Consider the following 20,043-nt stretch of genomic DNA (forward strand, 5'->3'; position numbering starts at 1 on the left):
GATAAATGCATTTGCGCAAGCGCTTTACAACGCGTTTATGCCATTTACATTGCGTTGACGTGCGGAAACTGCCCATGCACTGGTATTCCTTCCTAAAAGTTCTTCAGCTTTATTACCCCTAACATGAACAATCTTCCTGCTCAAGCAAAAGAAATCTACCTGTTCACCATCGCGCATAGTATCTCAGTGCTTGCAATAAGAGGTTGTAGTCCGGCGGCCCGCGTTCCCCATTCCTCTTTCCTTCCATTCCTTTCTTAAAATCACTGGATATATTCAATAATGTCTTCCACCAAGCATGCGCAATAGTAGCACGTCTCATTTCCTCGCTGCACGTACTTCGAGCTGCATAACATGCGGGAAAGATTTTCATTAGCTCACTTGTCTCTTTGTACCACACCGCAAGTGTCTTTTGTTGACTGCAATAAATACCATCTGCGTACACGGTACTTATTGCAGTCAACGAACGGCACGCCTTTTCTACGTAAGAGAGAAAGAAAGAACTACCGTGTTTCAATAGTTAGAACTAGTTCCAACAGTAACACTGCTGACATCCATATTTGGTAAACCGTATTAGCTAAGCAACGCAGGAATGAACGCGAACAATAAACACAATGGATGGAAAACGACTAGGTATAGGATGGTTAAGTGACCACCTCGAAGCGTAGTCAGAAAAATTTCCTCCTCCATTCCACCCTGTGAAAGTGGATGTATACAGAGAAGCTGTTGCTGATGTTACACAAGCGCCACCACCACAAGGCGTCGCACCGTCGAGATCAATGTAGCGTCCACGAACCCGTTCGCGCCATTTCCATTGGTGCTTCGACGCCGCGGTGCACGTTCGAGGCGTCCCTACGCTTGCGCGTAACTCGCGTTTGCGAAGTGAACGTCACTGTAATTTTTCAACAGTTTTGCATGGACGTCGATTAGGGTCGCAGCACACTCTGCGCGACCGATGCAACGGACGTGCTAGCACGCCCACTCACCAAGCACAGATACATCGTGTGCACACATTCGTCACGTGCGCACGCAGGTGTGCAGGAGTGCAGCATGTATGATATATCCTCATTCTAGTAGACCCTCCGCCTGGCTCAAGTGCGTTATTGAACTAATTTGAGTCATGTGGATGCCCCATGGAAGAAAACGCGGTTTCGGCATCACATCTGCCTAGTTTCGGTTTCATCAACACATCATCACTAGCAAAACAAAGCAAAAAAAAAAACAGCCTGCTCTTTAAAGTCATTTTATAAAAAAGTGAAATATACATGTGCATGTAGACCTTAAAAATAAAGTTGTGACTGTGTTAGAAAATTTACATCAACTTCGTGCTTGTACAAGTTGGGACGCCGCCATTGTCATCGCCAGCACCATTTACCGCTCGTAGCCGCTTGCCGCTCGTTCGCGCGCATTTTATTACAGCTTTTGGTCTGTGGTGCTGCTCTGTTCCGAGCCGCCCGGGTCACCGTTTTCAGAGCCGTGTTTATTTTCTTTAATAGTTTCTTGTGAGCCCGAAAGACACAAGCTTCGAGAGCCTTCATCCTGTTCTGCGCAACGTAAAGGTAAATTGAGCTGACGCTTCTTAGACTGAATTGGGGTTGAGGTTCGCCATCATGATTCCGTAACCATAGAGTTCGTAACGGCATTAATGGTGCAGCAACTTTGAAAAGCTCAGCGCTAGAATTTGTGATTTCATTTTCGTGATGGTAGCCTTCATTAGCATTGTTTAATTTTGCGTTTGGTTATTGTTTTCTACAGCATGCCGAAGCTCAGCTGGACAAAGCGCCATGTTCGCAACAGAGCTCGTCTCGAAGTCGCGGCAATTTTGGAAAGATCTTCAAGCTTGAATCTTGCAGTGAAGGAGCATTCAGCTGAAATTTCAGTTGGGACTGCTTGCAATGAAGAATGCATTCAAGAAATAACTGTTCACAGCTCTAATTCACTCACTGGCTGTAAAAGCCGTTCATCTTCTCAGCAAAGTGCTCGTGAACTGTCCCCTGTTCGCAGCTCGAATTTCCCCTTTAGCAGTGAAAGCGTTTCGCCTTCCCAGCAAAATGCACATTGTGTCTTGCAGTGCGTTTCTGAAATTCAGAGCCCCGTTGATAGCAGTGATGTTGAGCACGAGCTAAGGGTCAGAATTTGGTCCGAAAGTGATCCAATGACTGACGGTCCGCAGCCAGGCACTCACGAAAATTCGGTTTGGCATGCTGAGAAGGGAAGCTCTAATGCGAGTGACAATTTTCCCTCGGAGTTGGCAAGATGGGCTGTTGTCAACAACATTACTCATCAATGTCTCCAGCTCTACTGGTTCTTTTGAAAACTCATATCTGTTTTTCCACACTTCCAAAGGACGCTAGAACCAAAGGACATGGTATAGAGGTTATTGGAGGTGAGAATAATTTATGGCAAAAACGGCAATTGTATTGGACTGTAAGTTTCTGCAATGTTATCTATACCAAAGTTGCATGTTAATAGCACACGAATGCCTTAATAATCTAAATACATTCTTGATAAAAGTGCTTCCAGAGTTTTGGTTTTTGCATTATTTGCAACATTGCATTTGCGGAATTCTGTTATGGTACTTGAATTACAATTGCCAGCACATGACATTTGCACCTTTCATACATTTATGTGCAGAATTTCAGCGTGAGGTGCTGACACGGCTCTCCGTACTCAGGATTGTTCAGCAGCAGCAAGGCGAGTTGCTAACAGCGTTGACAACCCGGTGCACTGTGAAACAGTCTGACAACGCTCCTCAAGTTGTTGTGGGCCAGTTTGACAGCTATGACGAACTGAAGAAATTCGACCAAACGCTAACTGGACCAGTCAGGGAGGCTGTGGTAAGATCTTGCTCTGCTTCCAAAGGCTACCTTGTCTGACCTTCCATGTCTTTTGCACATGAAAAGTAAATTTATTACGAGTGTTGTCCAAAACGAAAGTTCCGAATGCATTTTAAGGCAGGCATGATCATCAATGAAAAATTCTGGGAGAAACCAATTTATGATGAGTGTCGACTTTACTGTGATTAGCACTGAAGAAATGTATCAACACTATGCCACTGCCGGGTTCCTCTTTAACGCTTCCCTCTGGACATGCAGCACCACATAGTGCTGCCGTAATGTCCCTGTGTGGCACGTGTGTGAACATATATTTTAACAAGATTGTGGAGAAATACGACGCGGGTTTCGTTTTGCCAAGCACCAGACAAATTTTAATTTTTTTCCATTGAGGAGTGGCAAGTACCCAGTGGCACATCCAATGACCCAAGTTGGCACCAAAAAGTTTAATTGAAGACCGGCACATAACCCAGTTAATATAACCAGTGACCCAAGTTGGTGTCAAATAGCTTAATTGAAGGGTGCCATTTACCAAGCAATGCATACCTAATAACGCTTCCTTGCGGGCTAGTTGGTGACCCGTTCTTCAAACTGTTACTGCTGTTAAACAGATCACGTGTTGAACTGTTTTTTTTTTTCCTGCGTGTATATGTGCTGTAACAGTTTGAAGGACTCATACCTAGTGACTCAGGTTGGTGCAAAACAGGTTTATTATGGAAGACTGGCACATAAACCATCGCGCATCCCAGTGACCCAAGTTGGTGTCAAAGAGGTTTATTTAAAAGCGGCACATACCCAATTCACATATGCAGTGACCAAATTTGACATAAGAGGTTCGTTCACACGTGGCACATACTTTCATATACCCAGTGACATAAGTTAGGATGAAGGATGTTCATTGAAGGGCAGCACATAAACAGTGACATATCCCAGTGACACAAGTTAGTGTGAACCGAGCTAACTGATCAGCGTCGCCTACGAAATGTCACAAATCTCTGACACAAGTTGGCCTGAGGATGGGACAGCAGCTCGATGCTCGCCATTAGACCATGAACTACCCAGTGACCCAAATTGGCGGGCAAATATGTAGCCCTCAGAAACACCGTGAAGTGTGCTAATAATCCTAATCCCATTAAAATGTTTATGTAGCCAGATACAGTGATGCATAGGCCATTCTATCAGACATGAACCATAGTTTTGCAGGAATTTGTCGTAGTGCAGCACCTGCTAGGCTATTTTATGCTGAAGTCGTGCTATTCTGCTGCCAGAGACTGCATCTAAGATATCACCCCAGTCTTAGCTGCTTGAAAGCGTAGTTGATATCTGGAAACAGGAAAACTTGGAAATTGAGAATCACCTTTTTTTTTTAATTCATCGGAGCCTTTTGTCACTATTGCTGTAATGAGCCAGCCAGCATTGTCATGCGTATTGCATTGGCCTACTGTGATACTTCTACACCATGGTCTATAAAATCCAGACACTTTAATACTTTGATACTAGTGCCTGCTGTTGTATCTCTTCTGACGTCACCTTTTTGCCATGCAAAAACCTCATTATGTAAGCAGCTGTCACGAAAGCCATTTTACATTTTTATGCAATATAAACTTGGAACAGGACATGCAGCACTGTACTCAACGTGGGGCACCCTTACAGGACTCAAAAACTGAAATGTTTTCTTGCAGGGCAACTTTCTACTGGCCATGTTGAAGTTCAGATACATGCATGACATTGTTTGTCATTGGCAGCAGATTAACGTAACACTTGGATATAAAACATACTGTTTAGCTGAAGCACATTTCTAAGAGAACATAGCTCACATCTGAAATAGCCCTTGCATGACTCAATAAGACGACATAAACATTTTCTTTTTCTGAAGTTTCTGGTGAAATTTGTGCTTGTTTTCTTATATGGCTCAGGAGTAACACTAAAAATTTCAATTTCGATGCTTTACCTTTTCGTCCAGTTTTAGATACCAGTAAAAGGCAAGTTTTGGTAATAGTGCAGTAATCTTGGGCTACTTTTTGTTTGCTCTTGATTAATTCAGCTTACCTGACTACATCTGAAAATTCCAGATATTGCTTCCTTGAACTTTTGAACAGATTACCTCAATATCTCATGTTTGTTTGGGTCTAACTTATAGAGATACACTTGATCATGCATCGACATTTTTCATGCACTTGATTTTTAGTAACTTTGAATTCTGCAGGTTCAACAGCTTGCAAACATTGGGGGTCCAAGCCCAGAGTCTTGCACGCGCAGGGTTTTGAGAAGTGTGCTGTCAGACAAACTTGCATAAACATTCTCATGGCACGGACGAAAGGGGAAGAATGACTGACTGTCTGCTTCTCTCAAAGTGCATTGTTGGTATGTATATATATGACCTTACATAACATAGAATTCGCTTGTCTTTTCATGTTATTTCCTTTTAGAATATATTTTATGGTCATTGCTGACATCACTCACTCTCGACATTATTTTAATACTTGTATAGTTTACGTACCTTACATGGAATATTTTAGGCCTCTATACAGCCCGCAACATCTACTTGTCATCCACTGTATCATCAACTTCCCCACACCATTTTTTGGCGCTCTTTGACCATCTCTGGCCCTTGCGCCATAAAACCCCATATCATCATCATTCGCTTGTCATGCAGGCATTTTAACAAAGGATGTGGCAAATTGAATTTTTGGCATTTTAAATATTGCTAGTCTTGTGAAGCTTGTCAATGCACAACAGGCAAGCTTGTGTTACTTTGTGTTTTGTCCATGCTTTTTAATTGCAGATGCTGTAAAGGTCACCCATAAATGTGACAATTTTGTAGTGGAAAGTGCAACCAAAGACTGGCTTCGTCATGCCCCGGCAAGATGTGCATCGGAAAAGGTAATTAGGAGCATTCTCGTTAGTATTTTTTACAGAAAGCTATGTTATTTATTTTACCAGTGTGAACAATATTGCAGAAATTTGATGCCTGTTGTTATTGATAAGATTTACTGAGTCCTTGCAGCAGTTCACGCCAGAACCACAAGCACACAAATGTTTGACAGTGCACTTGGTGTTGTAGCTTAATGGAGCGCTAAAAAGAAATAATTTGAGGTGTGCTAGTAAGCTACCTATTTACAACACAAAAAAAACACTCATGATATGGGAAAATGCTTGATAAACTAGAAAAGGTGCAACAACGAGACAAGAGGCAATGCCACCATGGTCTTATGAATGTTTACAGCATTTGCTTTTGGCCTAACAAAATTTTGTGGGTAAAGGTGGACAAATTTCTAGTAGAAAAAAGAGGAAGACTGAACTTCACAAGCTTAAAGAAATTTTACTGGGCTACAATGGCACAAATACGATGTCAACGTAATGTAGCACAGCTAACAGTTTCAGCGTAAAATTTAAAAAAGCGGAGCTTTCACATTTTGTCCTCATTTCTAATAATCAACTTCTTACCGTAAAACTAACAGAGTTATTAGAGTTATTTGTCAGTTCAAGCTGACTGGGTGTTTTTTAGGGTCCCTTTATGCTTAAGCATAAAAAAGTTATTGTGATGAGCTTCTCATAGCAGCTTTTTCCTTTGCAAGTAGAAAACACGTCTGTACAAGAACGCGAGGTGGCTAAAAGTAATCTGGAGCCTACTGTGCCAACCCTCATAATTGTATATGTTGCTGTGTGACATTAAACTTCATCATTCTGTCGATGCCATGGGAAGTTTTATCCATGTCCTGTATCTCAGAAACACAAAAGCCACATGCATTTTTATTTTTCATGGGAATCACTTCGATGATCCTGTTAATAAATGCCTAATGTTCTTATGTTTGCAACTGTAAGAACTGCAGCAATGCCGTTTTTTTTTTTTCTTTTCTACTTGCAGTCAGCCAGCCATCCTTCCAGCCTGCCAGCTAGTGATCCAACCAGTGACTAGACGTGATTTAGCCATTGACTAGACATGTGATTCAGCCAGTGACTAGACCCATGTCCCAGCCAGCGACTAGACCTGTGTCCCAGCCAGCGACTAGACCGTGTCCCAGCCAGTGACTAGACCCGTGTCCCAGCCAGTGACTAGACCTGTGACCCAGCCAGTGACTAGACCTGTGACCCAGCCAGTGACTAGACCTGTGACCCAGCCAGTGACTAGACCCGTGACCCAGCCAGTGACTAGACCCGTGACCCAGCCAGTGACTAGACCCGTGACCCAGCCAGCGACATGACCCGTGACCCAGCCAGCGACATGACCCGTGACCCAGCCAGCGACATGACCCGTGACCCAGCCAGCGACCAGACCAGTGATCCAGCCAGCGACTACTAGACCAGTGATCCATCCAGCCAACCCCTGCCACAGCATGAACATACGTTGGGCGTGAGCTTCTTCGGCAGGTTGCTTTGGGAGAGGGTTTGTTTTTACTTTACTGAAGGCTTTACTTCTTTTAACTTGCTTCGCATTAGCTGGCACATTTTGCATGCACTGCTGAAGTACTCACTATTTTACTGCACCTTAAGCACTTTTTTCACTTCAGCTGCGCAAAAATTATGGTGCCCTGAATGCAAGAAGAGCATATGTTTTATTTAGTGAATGTTACTTGCAGTTGACTTTTTTAAGCTGGTACAGTGCCACTCTTTTTCTTGCTCTTCTGCTTTGGAATACCTATCTTAGCAGCAGGTGTTGCACTGCTGTGGTTTTTGTAGTGTCTGAGCATATTTGAAAACATCTAACAGTGCTTTCCATGATGTGACCATTATATTGATAAAGTTTACAATAATGTGTGCGCGAAAGCTACCTTTGTAGGAGCTGGGATGGGAGATGTTTTAAAGGTCTCGTTATGGATGTTCTTGTGGTGGCACCTATTAAAAAATATATGTAGCTAGTCAGCTCGCGATGGGAACCATTTTGAGGTTTTTAATCAACACAGAATTAATGTTCCACTATCTGAAAGTACTGTCAGCTGGTGGACTTTTTAATTAGTGTTCTAGAATGTTCCATGTTTATTCTAATCTAATTGCCTAGCAACCAAGCTTGTGTATTTGGTCTTTTTTGTCACATTGCATTGTTGCTTTAGAATAATTTCTTCCTTTTACTTGTTTAGTCAGTTTTTTCATACTTGTGATATCTTTTGATATTGTGCAATATCTTTAGCTTCAGCCTAGTCATAAAAAGTGCCCGTTAAGGTGAAGTCATGGTCAACAGTGCTTAACTCCGGAAATTTTCATTTTTATTCTAGTCTACTTTGCATTCGTCTGCATACGTGTTCTTTTTTTGTGATATTGCATGGCTGCTGTATCACACTTTATCCTCTCGTCATTTAGCCATTCCTAAAGTACTGTCTCTTGTGGTTATACTTGTAGAAACATTTTGTAGTGTTTCATTGCATTCATTTTCTGCAACAAAATGTTAAACATTGAGAAGCGAGTTACTTCTTCACATAACCTAGTCATGACAAGTGCCTGTTATGGTTAGCCTGTACTCTTAATAATAATAGCAAGAGCTAAATTTTAATAATGTTACTAAAGTGCTTAGTTGTGAATGTAAGCAAGAATCTGGTATCTTGTGTCAGCAGATCTCATAATGTCTCATCATGTATGTTTGACACATTACCATGTGTGATAGCCTTGCACTGGTCCTTGAATAAAAGAAAAAAAAAGTAAGATCTGTGTTGTGCTTTTAGCGTACCAGGCAGTGCAATGGCACTGCTTCTATGCCAGCATGTTTAGAACATTATTGCAGTGTATCTCCGATTCGTTTACTCATGGTGTTCTGTTAACTTGGATACAAACAAATACACTTTAGTGGTTTCGTACTTTCATATCGCAACAATTTCATAAACACTCAGCCAGCCACTGGTAATGTGCAGTACTAAGAGAACACATTTTTACGGGCCTTTCTATAATTTTGGGGGGAGCCGCGAACAGTGGTTTTAAAACTCCTGTGGACATCTTATGGATGTCAGTGTTTCATGAATAGATATCTTTCAGATGTACATAACATCCAGCCTGAACATCCATATAACATACCAGGTTTGTGATCTGGATGCATTTTAGATTATCTATAGTACATCCGTGGAATGTCATTGGGAGAATGATGGATATCCATTGGATGTCTTGAACGTCCAAAACCTAGCATCCTATAGACATCTTAGGGACATTCGTGGTTTACTGGGGGGTGGGAGTCCGAGCGCTTGCTTATACGCCTTGCGTATCAGCCGGTCGAGTACCTCCACTTCCGCGTTCCTTAAATTTAAATAGGGTGCCGAGTACGCAATGTGGCTCACAATCAGAGCCTGCACTAATCGAATAAGGTCCTGTTCCCTGAGTCCCCTCTTCCTGCTAGTAATTCGTTGAATCATGCGCAAGATCTGCGTGGTCGTGTGTTGTAGCTTCTGTATGGCGTATCCTCCGCCCCCGTCCTTTTGCAAGTGTAAGCCGAGGATCCGAAGTCTGTCTATCTTGGTAATCTCTCTAGGACCTATTCGCAGGTGGATGGTTGGTGCCGGGGCTGTTGATCGTCCTCGTGAGCGCTTCTCGATTATGAGGAGCTCCGACTTCTCCGGCACGCATTGCAGTCTGCATGTCTCCGCATAACTTGCTACGACGTCTACTGCCTCCTGTAATGCCTCTTGTTGTTCTCCTATGGACCCTCCGACCGTCCATATCGTGATGTCGTCTGCATACAAGGCATGTCTGATCCCCGGTATTTTCTCGAGTTGGGCTGGGAGTTTCATCATGGCCACATTGAAAAGTGTCGGTGACAGCACTGCTCCTTGTGGCATTCCTCTGTTAGGTGTGTCTATTCGCTGTGACCAGGCGCGGATCCAGGGGGGATGTCCGGATGTCCTGACCCCCCCCCCCCCCCTCAGATTTCTGCATCGCCCCCTCGCTGACAGGGGGATGACCCTGTCTCAAAAAAAAAAATATGGCCACCAGCATTCTTCAAAAGTATTTTTCGCGAGTACCAGTGGTATCAGCCATGTAGAAGTAAAGCTAGCTCGCTCACAAGCTTAGTTGTATTCCGTAGGAGTGTGGTGTCGCGAAGTTGCCGTAGTTATTTTTTCTCATGAACACCTTGGACCTCTTGGCGCCTGCCGTGCCTTACTCGTCTCGTCGGTGGCGTCGAATGAACGAGGGGACGTCCCTTTTGCCAAACACGCCGAGGTCCGCTCGAGCGCCTTCGCGCCTGATTAACTTAGTTTCCCCTTGAGGTGTCAACGGTTGCCTCATTGGCTGTCATCGGTTCCGCGACCAACCTGCTTAGTGAAAGAGATCTATCGCTGAAGTGTTCATATATAAATAATAACTAACAGCTAAACTAAGAACTACGCATAGGCAACTTTTTTTAACTGCAGCACTCATTGTGATCACAGTTACACGTTGACAATATCCAGTACGAGCACAGTACTGTTCGTACGCTACAAGTTTTTCAGTGTAACTTCGCAGTTTCATTGTCGTACATTAAGAATAGGAGGCTCAAGCCCACCGGATCCATTTATCTGAGTGGGCGTTCTCGCGGAGCGGGGCGAAGCCTCGAGCCGCGACTGCGAAGTGGGGGAGCGTGACGTCAGCGGCCAACGCCAGCGCGCGGGCCTAGGATGGCGTCGCGTGGTTAGAGAAATGGGAGCAGATGCCCCCCTTGTGTAAAAGGATGACGTCGCGTGGGAAACAAAACATGAAGACGCTGGCTCGCGCTCTCGCCTACTACGCCACATCGTTATTCTTGTAGGTGGCATCGTGAGTCTTCATACGCGGTGATTCGCATATCGTAAACAACCCGCGTATTGGTTGCTGCGTTGGAGCGGACCGTTACGCCCGTATTCAAGAACGTTCCTCTAGTCAACACACCACCACGACTCAAGAGAGAAGATGGCACCGCCATCCCTCCACAGAAGTGGTCACTGAGCTTCATGATCATTCACGGGAATTCATGAGAATTGTCGCGTCTTTATTCTCGATTATTCTGCGCAGTAAGACAATTGAAATTTGGAGTCTGATATCTCGGAGCACGGACACGCTAGAATAATTCTTCCGACTGATACTGTGTAGAAACTCTACTGTCTCTAAGTTTTCAATACAAACATACCCACTTACTGTAGTCAACAAAAATAATTGTTCAATTTTAGTTAATTGGGCTGCTCACAGCGATAATTATCATCTCACTTTGTGCCCCCTTAGCCACATAACTTATTTGCACAGGTGGTCTTCGCATGCCTCCCAGTGCCTAACTTTAAGAAAACCATAAAGCTTAGTTTTTAACACCCTGTATTATCAGGCACAGCCGCCAAGCACATGGCTGTATTGGGTAACGTCCTTTTCCTATAAGCTCGGAGAAACCGATACCTGGCTTCGCTACAGGTCTTCCTCTTTCTGGGGTTTTACGTGCCAAAACCAGTTCTGATTATCAGGCACGCCGTAGTGGAAGGCTCCGGATTAATTTTGACCACCTGGGGTTCTTTAACCTGCACTACAACGCAAGAACACGGGCGTTTTTGCATTTCGCCTCCATCGAAATGCGGCCGCCGCGGCCGGTATTTGATCCCCCGATCTCGCGCTCAACGCCTGAGCCACCACGGAGGGCTACAGGTGTTGCTTTAGCCGTATAAAACGCGGGTTTATCGTGAGGAAAAACGGTAAATTTCGGTAAATAAGAAAAGCTACTATCATCATCATCATTGACAGAAGCTGACCCCCCCCCCCCCCCCCCTCAGAAAAAACCTGGATCCGCCCCTGGCTGTGACCTCACATTTCCCAGCCCTATTGTGGCTATGCCATCATTGAGAAAAGCCCTCACGTAGCTGTACGTTCGTCGGCCGCAATTCGTGTCACTGAGATTGGATAGTATGGCTTCGTGCCCCACGTTGTCAAAGGCTCCCTTTAGGTCTAGTGCGAGAATTGCTTTTGGGCAGCACGGCGTTGCTGCAGTCAGTACTTCCTCTTTGAGCTGCAGAAGCACGTCTTGCGTTGACAAGTTGGGCCGAAAACCAAACATCGTGTTCGGCATCAGTTGACGTTCTTCGAGATGCGTCTGTAGCCTGTCTATAAGATAACACGTTCCATCAATATACAGAGGCAAGACGTAAGCGAAATGGGTCTTAGGTTCTCCAGGCAGGGCGTTTTTCCTGGCTTTGGTATCAGTGTAATCTCCGCATGCTTGAATTCCGGGGGTAAGGTCCCTCTGCTCCAGTGTGCATTTAAGAGTTCCAGTATTGCCTGCATGCTTGAATCGTCCAGGTTACGTAGCAACTTGTTGGTGATTCCGTCCTTGCCAGGAGTGGTGTTTCGAGTGAGTCTTGCGATCGCTCGTGTCAGCTCGGAACGCGTTATGTCCCGGTCGAGCTCGCTGTTTTTGGGTGGCCCAAGGTAGTATGTGTAGGCATACTACCTTGGGTGGCCCAAGGTAGTATGTGTAGGCGACCGATGTCTCTTGCCGAGGACCAACGGGGAGGTACTTCTCCACCAGGCTGTTCAGGACTTCCTCGCTGGTCTTGGCTCGGTTATCTGTATGCAGAAGCTTTGCCCTCACATGCTGCTGGTTGAACCTTGTGTTGGTGTCGTCCAGAAGATGCTTTAAACGATTCCAGTTTCGACCGTTCCGCATTTGACCATCAACCGAGTTGCACACCTCGTCCCATTGTTGCTCGGAGAGGGTGTGACAGTACTCCTCGGTGGTTCTGTTGAGTTCAGCAATCTTTTTGCGTAGTCTGCGATCTAGCCTTTGGCCCTTCCATCGATTGAGGAGTGACTGCTTAGCATCTAGTAGATGGGCGAGGCGACTATCCACGTTTTCCACAGGAAGGTCCGTGCATGTGTTGTGAGTGTTACTCTTGATATCTTCCCTGATCTGGTCCATCCACTCCTCAAGGCTCAGTCTGATGATTGGAGGTGGGCGCTCATTCCTTATCTTGCGGAACTTATCCCAATCCGTGAAGAACTCCTCCTGCCTCTTGGGGGTTGTCTGAAAATGTGCAGCAAGGATATAATGATCGCTGCCAAGATCAACAGAAGCATTAATCCATTGCGCCTTGGACAAATTCTTGACGAACGTTAGATCCGGAGTAGAGTCCCTGTACGAAGATGTTCCCAATCTGGTCGGAAAAGACTTATCAGTGACGAGCGTAAGGTCCAAGTCTGTAGCATTCTGCCATAACTCCTTTCCCTTGACCGTGTTGTACATGTAGCCCCACGTGTATTGCGGGGCAATGAAGTCCCCGGCTATCACCAAAGGATTAGCCCCTGCGAGGTTGATTGCCTTCCTCAGAAGCGCTTTGAAACGGTTTTGAAACAGGCGAGTGGCGCGCGCGCGCGGCGTCCGCCTGTTTTCGCCGTTTCCGCTGCTTAGTAGTTCGCGTTGAAGCGAGGGGCGAGGTAACGCAACGGTCAATTCGCTCGTCGCTGCTGCCGCGCTTCGTCACTTCAGGCGAACGAGCAATGCATAGAAGTCGCGGAGGGGGAAGGGAACTGAGCACTGCAGAGAAGCCGCGCGGCCGCTGCCTGCCACTAAGCGCTTCACAAGCACATAAGAGTGGTCTTTTTGCACACCTGAATGATAATTTTTCTCTGCAGAACGTATCATACGACCGCAGTTTGCCACAATGCTGAACGTTGCTGCCGAATAATCGTATTTTCCGGGAACGTATTAACCGGAACATATTAACACATTCCTCTATGGGATTATGTTTATTTTTCGCGATTGCGAACGTAGGAGCCGGGAAATTGCATCAGCGAGGTTCTACTGTATATTGTATCTCGCTGTCTTTCAAATAAAGTTGTTAGTAGCGCATCTGAAGTGTGTCTGTGACTCTTCTTTGTAATTGTGCCTTCGCGCTACAATATGTCATTAACCATAATCTCTTGACACTGTCAACTTTACGATGTGTTGGCATTCTTTTATGAGAAAATTCATTTACTTCAGGGACATTATGTTATATACATCAAAGCACTTAGGTCTTTATGCTTTTCAGTACTTTGGTGTTGAAGAAGGCAGTAATTGTCATCACATGTTCTCGTTTGTATTGCAGATATTTTGAGCATTAGCTTTTGTTGCCGGCTGTATGATCAGCATCTGAATCAATTTTGTTGATTACCACAACTAAAGAAATTATTTCTTGCTTCTTAGATGCTATCGGGAGATGTGTATTCATGTACTTATTTACTTTTAAACATCCTGAAGGTACATGTAGTACATTATAGAGGGAAGGAGCAGAAACAAGATATTCATATAAATAAATAGTAAAGTATAGAAAATTATTGCATTTTATCTCTTACCACATTTTCTCATAATGTCATTCCACTTGTTGCTTTGCTTCGGAGCAGCATGATCCAGGGTCGCATCGACCAGGTGAATCAGGTTCTCGAATTGGACAGCAAGGGCCAAGGTGCCGCCCTGTACAATGCGCTGGACAAGTGGACGGCTCAACTTGGGACATTGCATCAGACCATCGTGAACAATATCATGGCGTAGCATACGGCTGGCCTAGACCTCTGCCTTTCAAGCTGCGCGAGTCCTTGAGTGCAGCGACCACATTATCCACCTATGAATGCCTTCTCTTCATGGCGTCCACTTGAGGTGCAACTTCTAAATCCTATCGTCGCCGGCTCTGTGGCAGTGGCATTGTGTCAGGCTGGCACCTCGATCCTTCCTGGACTTGGGTCTAGCAACACTTGGGTACAGCCAACACAGACTTATAAATTGTCCATCTGTTGCTGTGGCTCACACAAATTACAGGCACACGAGTTTAATTCAAGCTTGTGCACCGATGTTTTTCTTTTTTACATGGGATACTTTCCTGCTGGAGAAGCAGAAGAAATGAGCGTACCATGCCCAGTGGGCTGGTGGTCTATGGTCATCATGGCAGCCGCGTGTCATGACGCTCTTCACATTGCTGTACTTTTAAAAATTATTCCTGTGACCCTCTTCTGGACATATAGGCAATGTTGAATCCGCCATTTTGCCTGCTATGGCTGGCTCAAGGCATGACCCCCCCCCCCCCTCTCAATTAGATCCTACAGGAATGTATGGCGGGATTTGACTGTGAGGAAAGGTAAAAAAAAAATCCCCACTGATGACCTTTCTGATGGCTGATAGTCACTTTCGCCTGAGTTCACTCATTTTTAGCTTTCTGCACTGTAGTGCTGCAAAGTGCATATGGGGACACCTTGACCTTTGCGAACAGTCACAGAGCCCTGCATCTGCTGCTCCGCACAGCTTTCGAGAGTGTGTAAATCGTGTTGCAGAGCAGGCAGAATATGCCCATGTGTGCTGAACCAGTTGCTGACACATGTTCTAAATGCTAGCTCACTTGGAACAACAGGAGTCCCTTTTGTCTTGTCTCTGATTTTCACCTATTTCCCCCCCCCCTCCCCCACTTTCCCCATCAGGAGCAAGAATACTAGCTTTACTTTTCTTTTTTTAATCATTGAAGGTGAAACAGATGTGGAGCACTTGTGCTGTTTTGCTTGAATGCATCGGCATACAGTGTTCTGTTCACCTTCTCACATGTCCTTGTTTTGTGGATAGCATTTTTCTTCTGATCTGTTGTTGGTCTTGTACATAACAGTTTGCCAACAGGACAGCAGAAACGTTCGGTGGCTCTGGCCTGTAGGCAGTTCGCCTCCTTCCATGCTATTTAAGAGTGAGTGATAGACTGCTTGGGTTTGTAAAATAAATGCTGTGCCAGAGAGTTTTGACAAGGTGTGGTCATGTGTGTGTTCTTATTTCTTTTTTTCTTTTTTTTAGAATCATGAGGCCTTTTTTTATGTGTTAACAAAGAATTTTATTTGCTCTTTCTGTTTTTGGTTATGTGCGTTGTAAGCAACAAACAGCCAGTCTTTGCTGCAAATCATTCTGTAGGGTATTGCTTGATACCAGAGTCCATCTTTGCGGCAAAACATCCTTTAGTGTATTCCTTGGTACCAAAAGAATGGATGGCCTAACCTGAAAGATGAGAAACACTTGTTATTAACTGATCACGTTGCTTGCAACCTCATCATTTGGCCAAGATATGTAGTCAGAGCTATCTTTTGCATGTGGTGCCTAGATACAGTGCGAATGTGCCATGCTTAAAAACGCTGCCTGGAAAAGTCTTGAAAGGCATACTGGAAGGCTTTCACTGCACGCTTGGTTCAACGTACTGGCAAGATAAAGTACTGTCTGCATGTGGTCATTGCATGCAGTCCCTTTGCACGCAGCACGCAGTTATAGGACAGTTGCATGCTGTCATTGATTGCACCCAGCCTTAGGACGAAGCTTTAGCTCACGGCTAACTCAAATTTCCCCCAATTGGGCAACTGTTCAACTATTTCCAAGTTACGTTTACCTACTGTTGGGAAGCAGATTTTTGATTTAATCCCTTAAATTTGATTGCAATAGCAATTATATACACACTCCAGGCGAATTTCCGCTGTCGGCGTCGCTATGATGTTCCGTATAAAGTCCAAGTGCGATAACATCGCGTCTGCGCGTGCGAGGGTGAGCCGAGAAGCATGGTGGCTCGATCTCGCGCACACAAGTCAGCTGGGGCGTTCTACTCCGGCGGCGACTGTGATTGGTGTGGCTTAGCGCGGCTGTACAGAGTAGGCGCACCAGTGCTAGGCGGCTTGCGACAATGCGTCAGGCAAGACGGCATAGCTTGAAACTCGTAACCCGCGTTCCTTCCTCCGTGTTTATTACAATAGCTTCGGCCAGTTCCATTTCCCAGGAGGTGTATATGTGTTGTGACGTCATGAGGCAAATGCTAATCACGTGGAAGCAGAAACATCGTGATATTTTGGCACTCGCTCCCGTTCGCGCAGTCTGCGTCAGGGCAGGCGTGTCGAATTAAGTGTGCTGTGTGTGTGTGTGTGGTGTGTGTGTGTGTGTGTGTGTGTGTGTGTGTGTGTGTGTGTGTGTGTGTGTGTGTGTGTGTGCGTGTGTGTGTGTGTGTGTGTGCGTGTGTGTGTGTGTGCGTGTGTGTGTGTGCGTGTGTGTGTGTGTGTGTGTGTGCGTGTGTGTGTGCGTGCGTGTGTGTGTGTGCGTGTGTGTGTGCGTGTGTGTGTGTGTGTGTGTGTGCGTGTGTGTGTGTGTGTGCGTGTGTGTGTGTGTGTGTGCGTGTGTGTGTGCGTGTGTGTGTGCGTGTGTGTGTGCGTGTGTGTGTGCGTTGTGTGTGTGTGTGTGTGCGTGTGTGTGTGTGTGTGTGTGTGCGTGTGTGTGTGTGTGTGTGCGTGTGTGTGTGTGTGTGTGTGTGCGTGTGTGTGTGTGTGTGTGTGTGTGCGTGTGTGTGTGCGTGTGTGTGTGTGTGTGCGTGTGTGTGTGTGTGTGTGTGTGTGTGTGTGTGCGTGTGTGTGTGTGTGTGCGTGTGTGTGTGTGTGTGTGTGTGTGCGTGTGTGTGTGTGTGTGTGTGTGTGTGCGTGTGTGTGTGTGTGTGTGTGTGTGTGTCTACCACGCAGCTGGGCAGAACCCAGGTAACGTTTGCCGTCGCTGGAGCAAGTCGGACTATTTTTTTGTATTTTGTCTAATTACATAATTGGCTATTAATTAACTTCTCTAACATTATAATCAATGCAAAATTGTTAATCATAATATAAATGCCATCACAATTCTCTATGGATCTTTCTGTTTCTCAATATGTGCTACATAAACGTGTCTTTTTTTTTTCTTCAATTGCTCGTTAATGCCCGCAAGGAACAAAATACGAAAGTGTCGCGCGGCACTTTTCGCGTGCTTCTTTTCTATGGTGTGAGGTACGCTTTTCAAAATCGGTTCAGGGGATGCTGAGAAAAGCGATTTCTCTATTACCATGTATCTAGATAACAGCTTCAAACTGAAAGTTTCCTAACTCCTAAAGAAAATGCACTTATGATTATCCAAGGTGGTACCAAAAAAAAAAAAAAAAAATCTACGCCTCAATTGACATGCGCGCAGCCTTTAAGAGTGAACTTTATCGGGGTGTACGTGAACTCCCAAAAATAGAGTTAAACATGTAGGATAAATGCAGTTACCGCCAAAAAGGGGAGTTACCAGAACCCAGCTCATCACTTTATAGAAACGCCACGCTTGCATGGACTTAATGGAAAGAAAACAAAATTCTCGAAATTTTTGCAAGTGAGGCTATACTGGTATCTTGCATAAACGGCTCATATATTCCACCTTATCTGACACAGTCGTACCACGCTTGAGAGCAACTCAAAGCCGCATTGTATCAGGGTAAAAGTAAAATGGATTCCGGTTATTTCATTGCCATACCACTGCTGGTGTGAGCGGATCCGGTCTCGTCCGAATCCGTCTCGACCGCCTGCTTCAGGAGTCTGCTCAGCTCTGCCATTTCCGCCAGCGCGACTTCAAGTCTCCTGAAAAGCCATGACCGGAGGATGCTTGTCAGATAAAAGTCAGCTGTACCACTCCATTGTCATGTAAGTGGTCAACTGAAAAATTGGGAGACGCTTAAGCTTCGCCTTTAAGAGTAGAACCCGATAGCATTCAAAGATCCCCGACTGCTCCTGACGCTTCCCGGCAACTGTGATCGGTAGAAACGCGCCGCGCTTTGGCCCTGGCTGAGCTTGAAGGTCACATTTAGAGAACCAGGCGTTTTCTGGGTTTGTACCTGGAGTAGTAGAGCTATTGCGCTTAAAAAAAAATAATAATAAAAAGATCGGAAGTCCTGGTGCCCGCCAGAACAGCGCCGAAAGTTCTCAGCCACAACGTTATATTGGGACAGTAAACTGTTGGCACGTGCTTATGCATATGTTTCAATACTAGTCTTAATGGCCAACGAAAATTGGCAGTGTAAAAGGACGAGAGGCAGGCTGGCAGCGTCGTCGTAATTGTAATATGGTCTTCTCGTCCTCTTTTAATTTTTTTGAACTGTCAGTTTTCTATTTCCACCGCGCTAACGGCGCCCACAATGGCAGCAGACTTGTCGTGAAGTTCTTGTGAATGGCGAGGTAGGGTTTTTTTTATTATGTTTTATTTTTTTATGGACCACGCGACGTCATCTCTTTCCATTGCATATTAGCACTTTTCCTTGCGTATATTGCTCGTTAGAACAGTTGCCATAGTCATTCTACATGGAAACATTATTTCGTAGTATCGCTGTCTGAACTACCATGGCTGTGAAAGCAGCGTTATCGACGTATGACAACGTGGCGCCGTATTTTATGCAGATGAACTTGAACTTACTGCCTGACTATCTCGCAGGTACGAATTGCTTCGCCCAGTTCCTTCTCCAGTGTGCAATCTTTAGCCATCGCCAAGCCTATCTCTGTACCTAGGGGAAAAAAAGCGAAGGGAGTCTCACAAATAAACGAATATTTCATTTTGTTTTAGCAATTCGGACAAGCAAAAGTAAGGTACCACCGTACACTGAGAGTGACTTTTTTTCTTTCTCAGTAGTACTTACATTCCCTCAGTTCTTGTTCTATCATCTCAGTGTTACCGGGTGCTTCTGGTATCGGGGAAAGTGAGTCGGAAATCCTTGACATCTCGTCGTTCATTTCTGAAAACATTTGGTGCAGCAAATGGTGGTCATTAGCAAAGCAGCTCAGCCGCACGTCTGGCAGGAGGAAAAGCTTATTACCTGTTTTCTCCTTGTCCTGTAAATAAACACGGCACATTGTTACGAATCATACTCTCCAAAAAGCGCCGATATAGTTCAAGCTCGATACATTACCATTTTGAATTTCACAGTCTCCTGTAGTTGTTGTAGGGTTTCTATAGACATTCGTCGGTAGCGCTCCAGTCCAGATCTCTTGCTCCGTAGTCAGGACTAGATGTTCCCTGCAAATTAAGCGAGTGCATGCGATTCTACATGTTTATCGTTTCATTTAGAGTGCCCAGAACACCAAAATGTTTCAGGAGCACTTAATTAACACAACACTTACGTATAAGGGGCTCTAAGACGACATTTCAGCGGAGATTGCAATACGGCGGCAGTGAGCTTCGGTGCAGTCGTGAAAACGCGTCGTCTGTTCCTTGTTCGAATAATGTTACAGACGAGCGCGTTCATTGTTACCATATTGATTGTTTTTAATTCATTAACTTGTCTGGTGACAACTAATTTGATAATATTTCGCTAAATGAGTTAAGTGCAAGTTATCTTGGTATCTGCTGAAACAAGGGGACGCTGTAACAGACGAAGATTTGGTGTTGTGTGCAGACGACACTGAACGGCGAACGCGCTGCTTTTTGGGAAGTAATTTCATCGGCGCTGTTTTTTTTTTTTTTTTTTTTGTGCTGGGAAGTGAACAACATATAACACGA

At 45.0% G+C, this 20,043-nt stretch overlaps 2 long non-coding RNA genes across 4 annotated transcripts in view; one reads left to right on the top strand and one right to left on the bottom strand.

The window, feature by feature from the left end:
• The first annotated feature begins 1,373 nt into the window (after positions 1-1,373).
• LOC119449897 (uncharacterized) overlaps positions 1,374-20,043 on the top strand; it is a 37,208-nt gene continuing 18,538 nt past the window's right edge. The window contains exons 1-5 of one of the 3 annotated variants that reach the window (XR_005191285.2): positions 1,374-1,556; positions 2,632-2,834; positions 5,038-5,195; positions 5,617-5,714; positions 6,700-6,822. This is a non-coding gene — a long non-coding RNA (uncharacterized LOC119449897). Of the gene's footprint in view, positions 1,557-2,631; positions 2,835-5,037; positions 5,196-5,616; positions 5,715-6,699; positions 6,823-20,043 lie in introns of those variants that run through there. The other 2 variants (XR_007467574.1, XR_007467573.1) reach the window with 2 other exon arrangements.
• On the bottom strand, positions 15,497-19,048 carry LOC119449891 (uncharacterized). The gene is made up of 3 exons (XR_005191286.2): positions 18,964-19,048; positions 18,031-18,134; positions 15,497-15,744 (listed from the first exon to the last, which is right to left on the bottom strand). It is a non-coding gene; the product is annotated as an uncharacterized LOC119449891 (long non-coding RNA).

Source organism: Dermacentor silvarum, chromosome 1 (genome assembly GCF_013339745.2).
Source record: "Dermacentor silvarum isolate Dsil-2018 chromosome 1, BIME_Dsil_1.4, whole genome shotgun sequence".
In the NCBI taxonomy this organism is placed as follows: domain Eukaryota; kingdom Metazoa; phylum Arthropoda; class Arachnida; order Ixodida; family Ixodidae; genus Dermacentor; species Dermacentor silvarum.